General features: G+C 42.3%; 1 protein-coding gene and 1 pseudogene across 6 annotated transcripts in view; both read right to left on the bottom strand.

Annotated features, from left to right (window-relative positions):
* ANKS1A (ankyrin repeat and sterile alpha motif domain containing 1A) overlaps nt 1-14,668 on the bottom strand; it is a 207,305-nt gene that overhangs the window by 57,055 nt on the left and 135,582 nt on the right. The window lies entirely within an intron of this gene.
* LOC134735801 (10 kDa heat shock protein, mitochondrial-like) lies at nt 11,767-12,107 on the bottom strand (annotated as a pseudogene).

Below are 14,668 nucleotides of genomic sequence, written 5' to 3' on the forward strand. Positions count from 1 at the left end.
GCAGTTTGCAGCCAGCCTTGGGGTAGAACTTAAAACAAACATCTACCCTAAGACCCATGTGTCAATGTGACATGAGGGTGGAAACAGAGGCCAGCAATGGCCATGTCAAGAGGGGTAGCAGGGGGTGGGGCACATTTACCCACCTATAAGCTCAACAGCCTCCTGCCAAGCCAACACCAATAAAAATAAAATGCTTTCACATATAAACAACTAATGTTTTCTTAGTCTTATTTAAGGTATAAATAGAAGTGTATTTTAGAAAATTCTTTTTGTTGATCTAAGACATGGAACAGGTAAAACAAAGCCAAACAGTGAAGCACACCATTCAGATGAGCCCCCAGCCCCTACTTCAACCAGACGGCTGCTCTTAAGCCCTCTTTAGATAGAATTCAGGAGCCACTCGATTTCCTTCAAGGAAACTTCCTAAGAGAACGCACTGTGTCCTTTAACTCTACGCCCTGCACCCAGCACCTAGCACCAAGCCTGACACATAATTGGCACCTAGTAAATACCTGCTGATAAAGTGCACGGTCCAGCCAGCCTGCTCAGCCACTGGCAGTGCAGCTGAGAACAGGGCTCCAGGGAGGCCAGCCAGCGCCCTTCTTCCTGTTACTCAGGGCGAGGCCATTCCCAAGCCAACATTCGCCACTTACTCGCGGGTAATGAGTCCCACAGGCTATCGCCACCAGTGTCAAGTGAGCTGTTTCCCTCACTTTTTGTAAAATATCCCCTTTAAGTTTTTGCATCTGGGTTTTGGCTCAGGATGCTAGGATTAGCGATTAAGGCTGTCCTTAGCCCATCTGTCCTTCTGTGATGTCACAGGGATCAATCACCGCTCAGCTCAGGCTTCCTCTCTTCGGCCTCACTTTTGTAGATCTGACTGCCTCTGACCAAGCTCACTTCAGATTTATGATGTTTCATTTCTTTTTCTAGCACAACAGTGAAGAAATATAGACACAATTACCTTATTACATAAAATTTAGCAAATGATGCAATGATACTGGCCTGAGTAATACCAAGCCTACAAAGGCTTAAAAATGTCTTTTAATTAACGTAAGTGAGAGGCACTGTCTAAACTAAACTAAAAGGCACAGCACAAATTTGACAAGGGTACATGGTGCTCCCCAGATGCAGACAGAACTTCCCACAAGGCGGGTCTAGACCCAGGAATCTTGTAATTTCTTGTTTCAGATGCTCTGACTAACGTCCATGAGTGCGCTGCAGGTCCACTTGCTTTCCCCAATGCCACTTAGGGTGTCCCTGAGAAACAAGGCTGGCTGGGGCTAGTGACTGTGGGATAGCTGACCCCACACTATTCACTTTCCAAGTCTGTCTTGGGTTTGACTCCAGACAGAGAAAAAACATTCAAGAAAAAGAACCAAAACACTTACGGTGATGTCAACATAGAAAACCACCCACAAAAGCTTATACACAATTTGCAGTGGATCACTGCAATGAAACAAACACACACATGCTGTTCCTTGAAAAGGAGAAAGCAAAACTAAGTGGCAAAAGGTGTCAAGGTAGCAAACTAATATACCTCTAAGAAATTCATCAGCAGACACACAGGGGTGTGTCTACAGCCCTGGTAAAAAGGGCACAGCAAACCTAAATTTGCAACATTATGTTCTCAAAATGCCACATACAGCAGTTGAAAGCCCAGCAATAGTAGGTGCTGAGTAAATGTTGCTTTGTGCAACCACTGACCAAAGGAACCTGAGTGTTAACACCACTGATGACCTCTAACAAGTACCTTAGTGGAGCTCTCTTCCAGGAACAGGGCCCAATCCTGCTGCTGAATAGGCTGCAACATCCAGCCTGCTCAGGTCCACCTGGGGAAGTGAACCCTTTCCACAGCACAGAGAGACGTTAATGCATCTCTGCATGAGGACCAATAGAGTCATTCTTCACTGAGATCAATCTCTGTTTCCATCCTCAAGGGGCTGGCAGATTTTACATTGAAATCTTTGTCAGCAGTGAAACAAATGCATCCATCACTAAGCTCCTGCCTTAGAAATGGGCAGTTCTTGAGTTGTTGCCCAAGATGAAGAAAGGCCAAAATCTAACTGAACCTTCAGGAAGAATTTAGTACAGAGAAACAGCGTTATCTGAACTGGAGCATGGCCAGACCTCTAGGTTAATACCCCAATAGGAGAGACTCATCAAAGACCTTATTTCGGGATCAGCAGTAATATTTTTGATTCTTAAAAAATGGGCCTTGGAAAATTTTTTCTTCAACCAAATGAATTCTACCAGCATCATACATGTCTGAGATGCTAACTCTCTGCTCTATTAAGTGCCCATAAAGCCCGTTAATGGCTGTAAGCACATGGACTCAGCTGAGGATTTGTTTAGTTCTGCTTTGCTCTGCTGCAACAAGTCCTTCTGGAGACCTGTGGGAACATATGGAGCTACCTAAACAGGAGCTGATATTTTAACAGAAATATACCATATCTGGTTTGGTTCTTTTCTTCTTTCAATCCAATTTGGAATAATAGGGGCCAAGAACTGTCCAAACTATTTCTGTTCTTGACTTACGTATATGATACTTAGAAGCAGAAAGACTGTTAACACCAATGTGACATTATCAAGGGGGATTCTATTTGCATTCTTTATAAATGTTAACTATGTATGGAGGCAGGAACGGGCAATGAATGAAGTTAGCTTAAAAGATATTTGACATTTAAATGCCAAATTCATCTCTCCCTTTCCAAACCAGCTTGTTTTAGTGAAATATTTTTACCCTTAAAAAATGGGTGAGGGAGGATTAATTTATTAAGTGAGAAAGTCGTAAGACATTCAGTATATGTCTCCCAAAATCTGTAAATTTCTGTGCTCACATCTATGAAGCAAATTATTCTGAACATGCTTTAGAATCCCTCAGTTGTGGCATAAAAAAGGGCTCTACCTTATTACTAGAGAAAGAAAAAGAAAAGAAAATTCCAAATTTAAGGGCGAGGTGAATGAGAAGGGCTTAATTATTGTATCTCCTTCAAGAAGAAGAAAAACAGATACCTATCTATGCCCAAGCACCGCAAATCTTTAGCAAGCCACACCTTGAGTTCTTTGGAGGAAAACACGACATTTTAAGGACTCAAGACATCCCACATCCTTCTGAGGCCCTTAATCAAGGACTTGCATTTCTAAGTACCCGTTTGGGGCTGGGGAGCCGGAGGGCTTGTAAAAATGAACTGTGATTACTATTCTGGAAAGGTCTCTCATCTGACTGGGGAGAAGGTCCACACACACAAACAAGAGCAGCAAAGCATGTAGTGCCGGTGGAAAGAGCTGCTGACGGAAAGGCCTCTCAAGCCCAAAGTGCAAGGGGGCAGGTTTTACGGCAGACAGACTTGATCTCATCCTCTCCTGAGCCCCAACACTGTTTACTGGGCTACTGAGCTCCTTCAGTCTCCCTAAGCCTGACTGCAGAGAGGCCTCACGGCCAGTCCATCTAATGGGGCCTCACCTCACCTCCCACACCTTGCCCAGCACTCTGCTCCTTTTCTTCAAGAGCACTTATTTTCATTTGTGGTAATATTTTTATTTGTACTTGTTTAATATCTGTCTCTCCCTTTAGGGTCTAAGTCCCTCAAAAGCTGCATGTTTGTTTCCAATTTCATTTCTGTATACCCAGCCTAAGCACACAGTAGGCTCTCCATAAGTGTGGTGAATGAGTGACTAGGCCTCTAATGAAGAGTGGAATTTCAACAAAAAGAAATGGAGAAAGCCATTCAAGTAGGGAGAATATATAAACCAATGTGTAGGGGAAAACAGTGAGTACAGGAATTAACTGAGCTGGAAAAATAGGGTATGAGATGAAAGAGAAGGCCAGTTATAGAGGCTGGGCCACGGGCTCATTCTCTGGTGAATCATGTACTCCAGGCTAAGGAGTCTGGACTCTGAACCATAGCAATAGGGAAGCCAGTCAAGGGAGGATAACACAAAACATTTGAGGAACATAGTAAGGCAGCCACAAGTAAGACGAGCTAGAGAAGCCCAGAGGCAAGCAGGGAGATACTGAGGTGGTGGCTGCTGAGGATCCCAGATAGGTGAGTGTGAATGGAGAGAGATTTTGGAAGGAAACCCTGGCAACTGGCACAAAATGGGGAGAGGAGGAAGGGTTGTGGTCAAGAGCACAAGGGGACTTGAGTGACCCTTTACCAGGCCTGGCTCAGGGTCATTTAGACAACATAGGCTTTCTCAGGCCTCATCTGTCCTATTGATTTCAAATGAAAAATTGGTACAAAAGCATCTTTACCTGCAAATTAAGGTCATGGTGAGTCATGTAGCTGCTAAAAAATGCCTGAGCAAGTCTCATGGGCCCAGAGCAGGCCATTATGCTGTTAGGTGGAGCGTAGGTAGAGTCACTGTTATGTGATGGGACACGAGGAAAAGCTACATTGATTTTGCCAAAAAAGCACAACAGGGGAGAGGCTGATCTGTATCTCCAGGGCAGAAATCACAGGATAAAGCTTCAAAAGGCAACAAGCACCTCCACTCCACAGAACCGCTTTCTGTACGGCCTCCTGATGGAGGTGTGGTACCTCTGGAAGCATTGTGCACACTGTCTTTGACTTGGGCTCACTGACAGATTGAACCCTTAAGTTTTCAGGAGACTAAGAGGTGCATCAAACCCCTTGATGAAGCATTATCAGGTGGCCTGCGACACATAAATCTCATCATAGTGTACCATGCAATGTACATTATGTACAAGCATCTGTAACGATGACATACGATTTCAAGAGGATGTTCACTGAAGGGCGAGGACAAAAGCAGTTTGAAAATAAGCCATCTGAGGCGAGAGAGAAGAAACTGGGGTGCCTGGCAAGGAAACGAGAAGGTTTGAGGGTGGGAGGACATAATTGCAGCTTCAAATATCTGAACAACTATGATGGAGGACTGCGTCCATGACCTACCAAGAAGGTAAAGCCAGAATTGATGGAGTGGAAGTCACAGATTTTAGCTGGATATGGGAAACGAGTTTTCATTATTTCATAGACGTAACGGTGGATGGTAGAGGGGGTTACTTGTTGTTTACAAGCAAAAGTTGGAAGATCATTTTTATTTATTTATTTAGTTACAATTATTATTTTTAAACCAGTCAAGTACAGTAGTAAAGATCACTTTTAGACAACACAAAAGTGACTTTGTTCATAAGGGAGCTGGACTACATGGTAACTAGGATTCCTTCCAAATTCCAAATTTTAGAATTTGCCGGAAATCATCACCTCACTTTTCAAGTCACAAAAGAAAAACCTAACAGCCCCCCATCTTAGAGAGCAGTAAAGGAAAGAAATGCCTTGAGTCTTAATATTACAGTAAAAAGGAAACACATGCTTCTCCCAGGAGACTCCTTTCGTAAGTTGCTTTCCTTCATACACAAAGACAAATATTTTTGTCTGCAGTTAGAGGGAAAAAGTAAGATAATGCTGCAATAATTTGGGTTGAAACAAGAGGAAGTGAAAAGTAACTGCTAATTAATGCCGAAATAAAGGTTTAGCTCACCTATATTCTAAATACAATCTTGTGTATTAGAAGATGTAGTTCCAACTGGTTTCCCTCATTTATCAACCCTAAGACCGCAGGCAAGTCATTTCAGCTCTCAAAGCTTTAGTTTCATCACCTGGAAAACTGAATCAAACAGTGGGCTAGATCAAATTGTTGCTAAAAATCAACAGGATGCCTAGCACTCCTCATAGCAAAATGAATTCCGAAGAAACAAAGATTTATACCTGAAAAATGAAACCATAAAATACCAGGAGGAAATTATGTGTTTGTGTGTGTGTATATATATATAGAATGTGTAACTATATATATAAAATAGATATATTTATAATCAAATAATATATATTTGTATATTACATATAAGTATATATTATATATGTAATTACATAATATATGTAATAATATATATAATGTATATATAAAAATAATATACATGTATTTGTAATCTTAGAGTAAGGAAAGTCTTCTTAACTGGGATACAAAATGCAGAAATCGGCTAGGCATGGTGGCTCATGCCTGTAATCCCAGCAATTTGGGAGGCCCGGGTGGGCGGATCACCTGAGGTCAGGAGTTCAAGACCAGCCTGGCCTAACATGGTGAAACCTCGTCTCTACTAAATACAAAAATTAGCTGGGCATGGTGGCAGGTGCCTGTAATCCCAGCTACTCAGGAGGCTGAGGCAGGAGAATCACTTGAACCCAGGAGATGGAGGTTGCAGTGAGCCGAGATTGTGCCACTGCACTCCAGCCTGGGTGACAGAGCAAGACTGTCTCAAAAAAAAAAAAAAAAAAAAAAGCACAAGATTGATAGATTCAACTATATAAAAATTCTAAATTTCTACATGTTAAAAAAAAACATAAAAATGCCACAGGCCAAAAGACAAATCATATCACAGATAAAGGGCTAATATTTTTTCAAATATAAAGAGCTTTGACAAATTAGTAAGAAAGAGATCAATACAATAACAACAATGTTAAAAAAAAGAGAGAGAGAAAAGGAATCTAGAAAATAGTGTTTTGTAAACATATAAAGAGATGCCAATGTCACTCATAATAAGAAACACACTTTAAAACTAACCTAAGATAACATCACCAATCTGTTAACCAAAAAGAGACTAAAAGGCTAACCACCCTTATGTTGATAAGGTGTTTACATGTTGTGGGTAGGAAAGTAAATTTAACACGCACAAACTCTTTCACACAGCTGTTCAGCTTCTAGAAACATCTTACAATGACTCTGTACAAGGATTTGCATTGCAGCAATGCTTTAATCAGTAAAAGCTTGGTAACATGTAGAATGTCCATCTACAAGAAACAAAAATAAATGATAGTATATGCACACCATGGAACATTATGAACAATAAAAAAGAAACTCTTCATGTATTTAATTAGAATGATTTTCAAAAAATTACTATTATATGAAAAAAGCAAGATTCAGAGCAGTACACGAGACAGCACCATTTTGTCTTTTAAAAAGAAAAATGCTTAACATGTCAGAAATGCTTCTATATGCAGAGAATATTTCTGGAATGATATTCAAAACACCAGGGAGAAGAACCAGGAATCTGGGAGACTTATTTTTCACTATATAGTCTTTGGTACCTTTAAAATTTCACCTAGATTCAGGTATTATAATTTAAAAAATACAAAACCCCTACGGTATAAACATTCCATTTCTAGGGTTAGCTTTGCCTAGATTTCTACATACAGTTAGATATGGAGGTTAAGATATCTATTCCCTCCAAAGACACAGAAACAGCCTACGACCTTGAGGCTGGGAGATCTCCACCCTTGAAGTATAGTGTGAAGATGGGGTGCCAGTCCTCTGCCACTGCACCCAAGTTCCATGGCACTCTTCACTGTCCTTTGGCCCAGTACAGAGGGCCCAAGCTGCAAAACCAGGACTGTATGCCCACTGCATAACAGATATAAGGCTCTTCCACGCTTTTGGGGGAAGTTCTGTCGAAAATAACTAGATCCAAAGCGGAAAGGAAAGGAACCAGAACATTTACACAAACCACAACTTTTCAGCTGAGTTTACAATGGCTTCCTGCCTGTTTAAATCAGGACAGCCAAGAACAGACTGCCAGATAAATTGCCATTTGTAGGCCCCTAGTGAGCTTAGGCAGTTTTCCACCTGTCCAGGCAAATAAACAGGCTGCCTTGAGTTATGGACAGGTGGGCCCTGTGGCGCCAGAGACTGGGTCATTAGAGCTTGTGAGCAAGAGTAGGATGCCTGGGAAAGATCTGCTCAGCATCTCGGCCCTGCCCAGCAGCTACAGGCCACAAACATTCTTCTTACCTACTGGCTACTCACCTGGTAGCATCAAAAGGGAACGTCTATGGAGAAGAAAGCAGGACAAAGGAACCCTAGGCAGGGAGGGTAGTCGTCCATGAAAACAGAGTTGAGATCAGACAGCACATCTTTGAGGATGCTGGCATAACACTGGGGTCAGGAAAAGAGCCTGTGTTGTTTCTGAGGGTCACATATTTCAAAGGAAGTGCAAATGAGGTCCAGATTAATTGTTTTCTCAGAGTCTTATATAATAAAAAGCCTATCCCCCACTGTCTGGCTGCCACTCTGACCACATAGCACATCTCTAAACAAATTAACCTTCTCTGGGATATATACACACACATGCGTGCATGCAGACACACAGACCACCTTCACATCTGGTCTCTAAGAAGCTCCCTCTACCCTGACGTCCCCTAAGTCCACCCAGGGTCAGAGAATGTCTGAGGCCACCAGCATCTTCCTCTCTTACTGGTTGTAATTACCTATGGGCCTGGCTCCTGAGAGGATGTATTTAAGGTTCATCAGGGCAAATTATTTATGGTGAGTGCTCTTTTAGGACATCAGCACCATTTCTGTGTTCCAAGTGGTGGTGGCATGCCCTGAACTCACCTGCCCTGCCTCCATGAACACCCAGTCAGTTGGCCTCCCTCACTGGAGCTCCCATTTCCGAGATTTCTGGCCATCTTCTGGTCTTAGTAATTTTGAATTCGCTTCCCTTTGCTTCATGATCCTGGTTTTCAGATTTTATTTCTGCCTTGAGTATGCAATGAGCTCATGGAAAGGCATTTCCTAAGACAATGACCTATAACCCAGCCCCTCTGCCAGAACTCACCCAACATCCTTGCCTAGGACAACAAGAACAATGATCAAGTTTGAGAAATTATGATTTCATTCTAGTTTAATAGCTTTTTAAAAATGTGGATATGTGCATGTCTAAAAGCATGCACCCAGCAGCTTAAAATAAAGAAATCAAGGAAAAAAACCAAGATGAGAAAGGCAACAGGTAGCAATCATGACTAAAGAAAGTTAAAAGTCAAGTTATAAGGTATATTTGTGAGACAATATGAAGTGTAGGGTAGAATTTTAAATTTCTCTTACAGGAGAAATTAATTAAGAGAAAGTAGCCCAATAACCACTCATGCTTCTCCCTCCCCACCCCAAGCATGCACGGCTTGCTCCTTCACGTCCTCCTCAAAGGGGCCTTCCTTGGCTGACTCACCTAACGGCAACCCTCCTCCCACCGCACCCTCTAATCCTGTTCTTAGCTGTATTGTTCTCATAACCACTCCTATCATCAGCTACATACTATGATTTTTACCTATTCATTCTTTTTAAGTTCTCATTCCCCTCTAGCTTCCTAGAATGCCAGCTCCATGAGGGCAAGAGGATTTGTCTGTTTTGTTCATTGCTGTATCCCCAGCACTTACAGCCTACCTGGAACAGAGCAGGTGCTCAACAAATTAGCTGAATGAGTAACTGTAATACAAATATACTTCAATTTTACACTATTACTGATTATGTAAAATATCGCTACTTGTTCTTAGACACAATTGCTTAGAATAATATAAGATGAACTATTATTCCCAAAGTCATATAAAATCACGCACTCTGTATCCTACTGATACTTTACTAGAAAAACAAGATACAAAACCAGAACCAAAGTATAAAAAGAATATCCCAGAAAATGTTTCCTTTTGTGATTCTCAGCATTTGTATGGACTGGAATAAAGGTCAAATTCCTCTCATCTATATTCACCTACATTCATTTGTTACAGACTGAAAGCTAGGGCTTTCAGTCTGTAACAAAACAAAAAAGGGAGAAAAGGAAAATTCTCCTTTTGCTGGCGATTTTGCAAATACCCCAACTCCCTCCTTGGTGCTTGATGGTGCCCTCCTGCTGCAGCTAAAGGGAACCAGGCTGTTTAGTGGGGGACTGGGGCTGGTGGTGGGTGTGGCGGCCTGCGGATACCACGAGTGGCAGAAATGCTGGTGCAGAATAGAAATGTGGGTCAACCATGGAAAAAATGTTAAAAAGAAAAAATAAAAGAAAACTCCCTCTGGTGCAGAGGGCTGAGAGGCTAGAAGAGAAGCCTATCCTTAACTCCACCTGTAAAAATAAGAATGAAAAGGAAAAATGAATGAGAAAAGTAGGGAGGAAGAAAAAAGACAAAAAAAGCATAGAAGAAAAGGGGAGAAAGAGCAAAGGGAAAAAGAAAAAGGGAAACAATGAGTAACAGATAGGCACAGCAGCAATGGGGAAATGCATCGGTGGGAAGTGAAGTAGCAGCAGCAGGGAGGGCGCATCCCCCCCTCCCCCAACCCCCACTTTCCAGCACCTGCCCAGTTAGAGGCATGATGGCAGCAAGGGACCAGCAAGCGGGAGAGAGGGGTGCTGAACACACCAGTTTTCTCATCACCAGTCAATTGCAGAGCCAGGACTAACTCCCGCTCATTCACAACACCGTGGAGTTTCTCCTGTTAGCATCAAGGCCATGGCAATGCATATAAACATACATAAATACATACACACACACACACACACACACACACGGCATATATATACACACACACGCATATATACGTGTGTGTGTGTATATACACATATATAATCTAGGTTAACAAAAATCACTTTGATAGAAAGGCCAAAACTGTTTATTTAGGGCTGCCTATAAAATAAATGAGATTATTTTAAAAATATGAACAAATTACCTCAATATTATGAGACCACCTAAAGCCAATGGAAATGTAAAGGGTGTTTCATCTAGGATAACAGTTATGACTACTCTGTATACGTGGAAACAACTTAAATAGACACTCCAGGCCCTAATCTTTCCCCAGAGGTAGGAGTGCCACATTCTTGTTCAGGGCGGGAGGGCTTTGCTCAGCACAAAAGACTACACAGCATGCTTGTTTACATAAAGAGGAACAATACACATTGCAGAATATGGCGTGGGAAATTTAGTCATCATCAGTGGAAATGCAAATCTCCTTATTTTACATTCTTCTTTTTGCACACCTAACCCCCAAGGGTTAAAAGCAGCCAAAGCCTCTACGGAGTTGAACCAATCAGCTTGTCTCTTGATGACATCATGCCTCTAATGGGACAGAGCTGGAAAGGGCGAGGCGGCGAGGCCACTTCTGGACTTGGCCTGAAAGGGTGCCCTCCCAGTTGCTGCCACTTCACTTCCCAGGAAAAGCATTCAAGACCCAAGGGTCTCCTCAGCTACCATTTCAGACAAAGCCAGGACATTCCCAAAATCCTGTGCCAGAAATTATTCTCAGCTTATACAAAATGCATACGAAGCATGTCCCTGCTCTTCACCCATCTCCCACTTATTTAATATTCATGAAACCTGATTACAAAACACAAATTTATCATTTAAGCCTTTGGCCAAGTTTTAAATGACTCCAATGTTTATGCTAAGTAGACAAACAGCCTTCTGTGGTTTTCTCTTTCATAAACTTCAATCCCATTCAAAGGCAGGTGAGAGGCTGATCTGGTCATTACAAACTTTTTATCCATTCAAACCACAATATGACCAGAAAGCCATCTTTGTTCTTCCTACAAGGTATTTATCTCAGATGTTAATTGGTGCTGTGTGTGTGTGCTGTGGGTACATCACACTGTGCAAGAGACAGAGGATGAAGACACATAAAAAGGAGATGCTGCAGGAGCACACAGCTGAGATGCTGAGGACACTGCCAGCCTGATGGAGAACAGGTTTCTTTCCTATAGTAGGAAGTGAGAAAGGCTTAAAGTTTTGGATTTTTAATTTTGTTAAATTTACATATTTTTATTTGGAAATGTCATATCAGTGCTGAAAAACAAAGTTTTAGAGACACTGGATGCCATTACTTTATATATCATTAGTTTATTATAAAGAAATAAAGTTTAAAATAAAATTTAGAAATTTAGTTTATTATAAAGAAAGACATGGAAATTATATGATGAAATATTTCAGGACTTCAGTGGAAGGACAGCTTCAATAGTGATTTATTTCTGTCTGCATTCTTTCCAAGAATGTCACCATCTCTAAATAAGAAATAATTCTGTCACCTAGAACTACTTTGGTGCCTCTATATTCTGGGAGAAGAAATTTGTCTCCAACTTCCACGCTAATTGGTCAAATCTCTCTACCTTTTCCTTTAGAGCCTGATCCAACAGCTACCACTGCTGCTTGTGATACTTTTCCTTGAGATTTTCCTGGAGGCATAATGCCTCCTTTGGTTACAGTTTCAGCTGCACTCCTTTCAACCAACATTCAGTCAAAGAGTGAAAGAAACTTTCTAAATGCTGGTCTCGCCATGACTCCACTGCCACAGCTCTGGTGCTTCCAGTTAAATGATGAATTTCTCCTGCTTCCTAGCACCCTGAATATCTAAGCCTTTTAGTTCATTTGCAAATGAAGATTAATTTACAATTTACATGCTAGAGCCATGCTTACTGCTCCAGCATACAGCCATCTATGCTTGCTCAGAGTTGATAGAAACAGTGCCCAAAACTGCTGTATCACTCAGGGTCCCTGCAGGAAAAGATGGCACAAATTGTGCACCTGAAGGAACTTAATAATGGGATTATTTACACAGGTTTGGGTAAGGTGCAGGGAGGGGAGCTAGTCACAGTGAGGAGCATTAGGTCAGAAGGGTCAAAGGGAAGGGCTGTTTACTAGAACCCAGAGAGAACAGCTATTGGGAGAAGGTCCCTCCCAGGAGTGGTGGCTTTCAGCAGAGGGACACAGCCAATTCAACAACCCCTTGGCCTATTAATGCACGACACATAAGCAGATAGAAAAGGGTAGGAACTGGACCTGAAGGGCAGGTGGAAAATGCCCTGTGCAGCATCTAATGGTTGGGGAAGTTTCAACAACGACAAACCAACCAACCTTATGATATAGCCATATACAAGAGAATACTCAGCCTTTTTAGAATGACGATCTGAATCCAGGTGTTATTGATGCTGCCATGGTAAGATATCCACAACGTGCAGTAATTAGGTAAGAAAAGCAAATTAAAATCAGTAAATATACTAAGACCCCAAATTTGGATATGTACTGAATGTTAACAGAGGTTAAGTATGCATGGAGGGATGTGGGTGAATTTCCCACTCCTTATCTATATATTTTTAAAATTTTATTTATGTACACCTCTCAGTTTGCCCTCTATTATGTCCCAAGCATCATTAAGACAACAAAGAGTGCTTTGACTTGACTGGAGAACACAGAAAATAACTACCGAGGCCTGGATTCAGATCTCCTCTTAGACTGAGCTCTTTTAAAGGCAAACTCTATGACTTCTTTGTCACCAAAAATACAATAGAAAATAGGGAGAATGTTAGTGTTATTAACAGATATGATCACAGAGGTTTACCTTAACCAGGCCATCTTTCAGAAGTCATGTTGCTCAGGGTAGTTCAACAGGGCTGCATTAACCCACAATAAGGAGCAGTCTGTATTTGGATAAAATGACTCCCAAATCTATTAGCCATACATGTTCCCCAACTGGAGAACATCATCTCAACCAACCAGCCATTTGCTGGCCATTATGTGGAAGAATATGTTGGAAAAATAAATTGTAGAGAAGGCTGTAGATTTCTCTCCAATCTCTCTTCTTCTCTCAGGGAGTTCAACAGAAAGCTCATTAATTTCTCAAATGAGAACAGTGGTGAAGGTGCCTGCCTGACTTTCTCAGGCTGGGTGGGCTATCCCATCCCTGCAGTGAGGCAGAGCTGTGCAGGAGGATCACCAGTTGAAGGGTTTGGACTCCAGTGGTTCCCCGTGACTCTGCTATCACCAAACAACAAAGAACCTCCTGCAAAGAGCTCTGCCTTTTTTTTTTTTTTTTTTTTTTTTTTTTGAGACAGACTCTCACTCTGTCGCCCAGGCTGAAGTGCAGTGGTGTGATCTCTGCTCATTGCAACCTCTGCCTCCTGGGTTCAAGCAATTCTCTTGCCTCAGCCTGCTGAGTGGGTGGGACTACTGACACATTCTACCATGCCCGGCTAGTTTTTGTATTTTTAGTAGAGATGGGGTTTCATCATGTTGGCCAGGCTGGTCTCGAACTCCTGACCTCAGGTGATCCACCTGCCTTGGCCTCCCAAAGTGCTGGGATTACAGGCATGAGCCACCACACCCGGCCTGAGCTCTGCCTTTCTTAAGGTCTGAAGACACTCCAGGCCTCAGTTCCCATTCTCTGAAGCTCCAAGCACGATAGTAACAGTATCTACCAATTAGTCAACACTTCATACATGCTAGGAACTGTGCTAGGCAGTTAAACACATCTCTAATTGGTAAAACACGCTGAAACACAGATCTAACTGCCTCAGTTTCACAAATAAGAATAATAACAGTGAGCTTACTGAGGCAGTCCATGCACCGAGGTGGAGATGGTGGAGCTGGGGTTCGAAGCTGGATCTGCTGACTCCTGAACCTGAGCCCATCTGCGGTCCTGCACTTCTTTCCAGGAGCAGCCTGAGGGGCTCCCACCCGACAGCCTTCCTTCTCCCTCCCCAGGCCTCACAGTGAAGAGCTGAGCTAGGCCCAAGCACCTTCAGAGCCTTTAGAACAGAGTTCCCCACCTCCCGGGGGTCCAAGGACAACAAAGAAAAAAATCAGCAAGAACAGGATATGGCAAAGCAGGCTACGGGCACTGGTCAGGGATAGGGTGGGGAGCAGCCATTAACTAATGCCCTATTCCAGAAAAGCCTGCCAAGGCCCTGGGTTTAGGGCCAGTCACTGGGGGAAACACTTGGAGTTTCTCTTTAGAGAGTGATATCCACAGAAACCAAGCACAGTATCACTAAGAAACAACATTGAAGGGTTACACAAAAAGGGCCCTGTTAATGTTTCGGATGTAAGCAAACCTTGATCTT

This window comes from Symphalangus syndactylus, chromosome 23 (genome assembly GCF_028878055.3).
Source record: "Symphalangus syndactylus isolate Jambi chromosome 23, NHGRI_mSymSyn1-v2.1_pri, whole genome shotgun sequence".
Taxonomy (NCBI): domain Eukaryota; kingdom Metazoa; phylum Chordata; class Mammalia; order Primates; family Hylobatidae; genus Symphalangus; species Symphalangus syndactylus.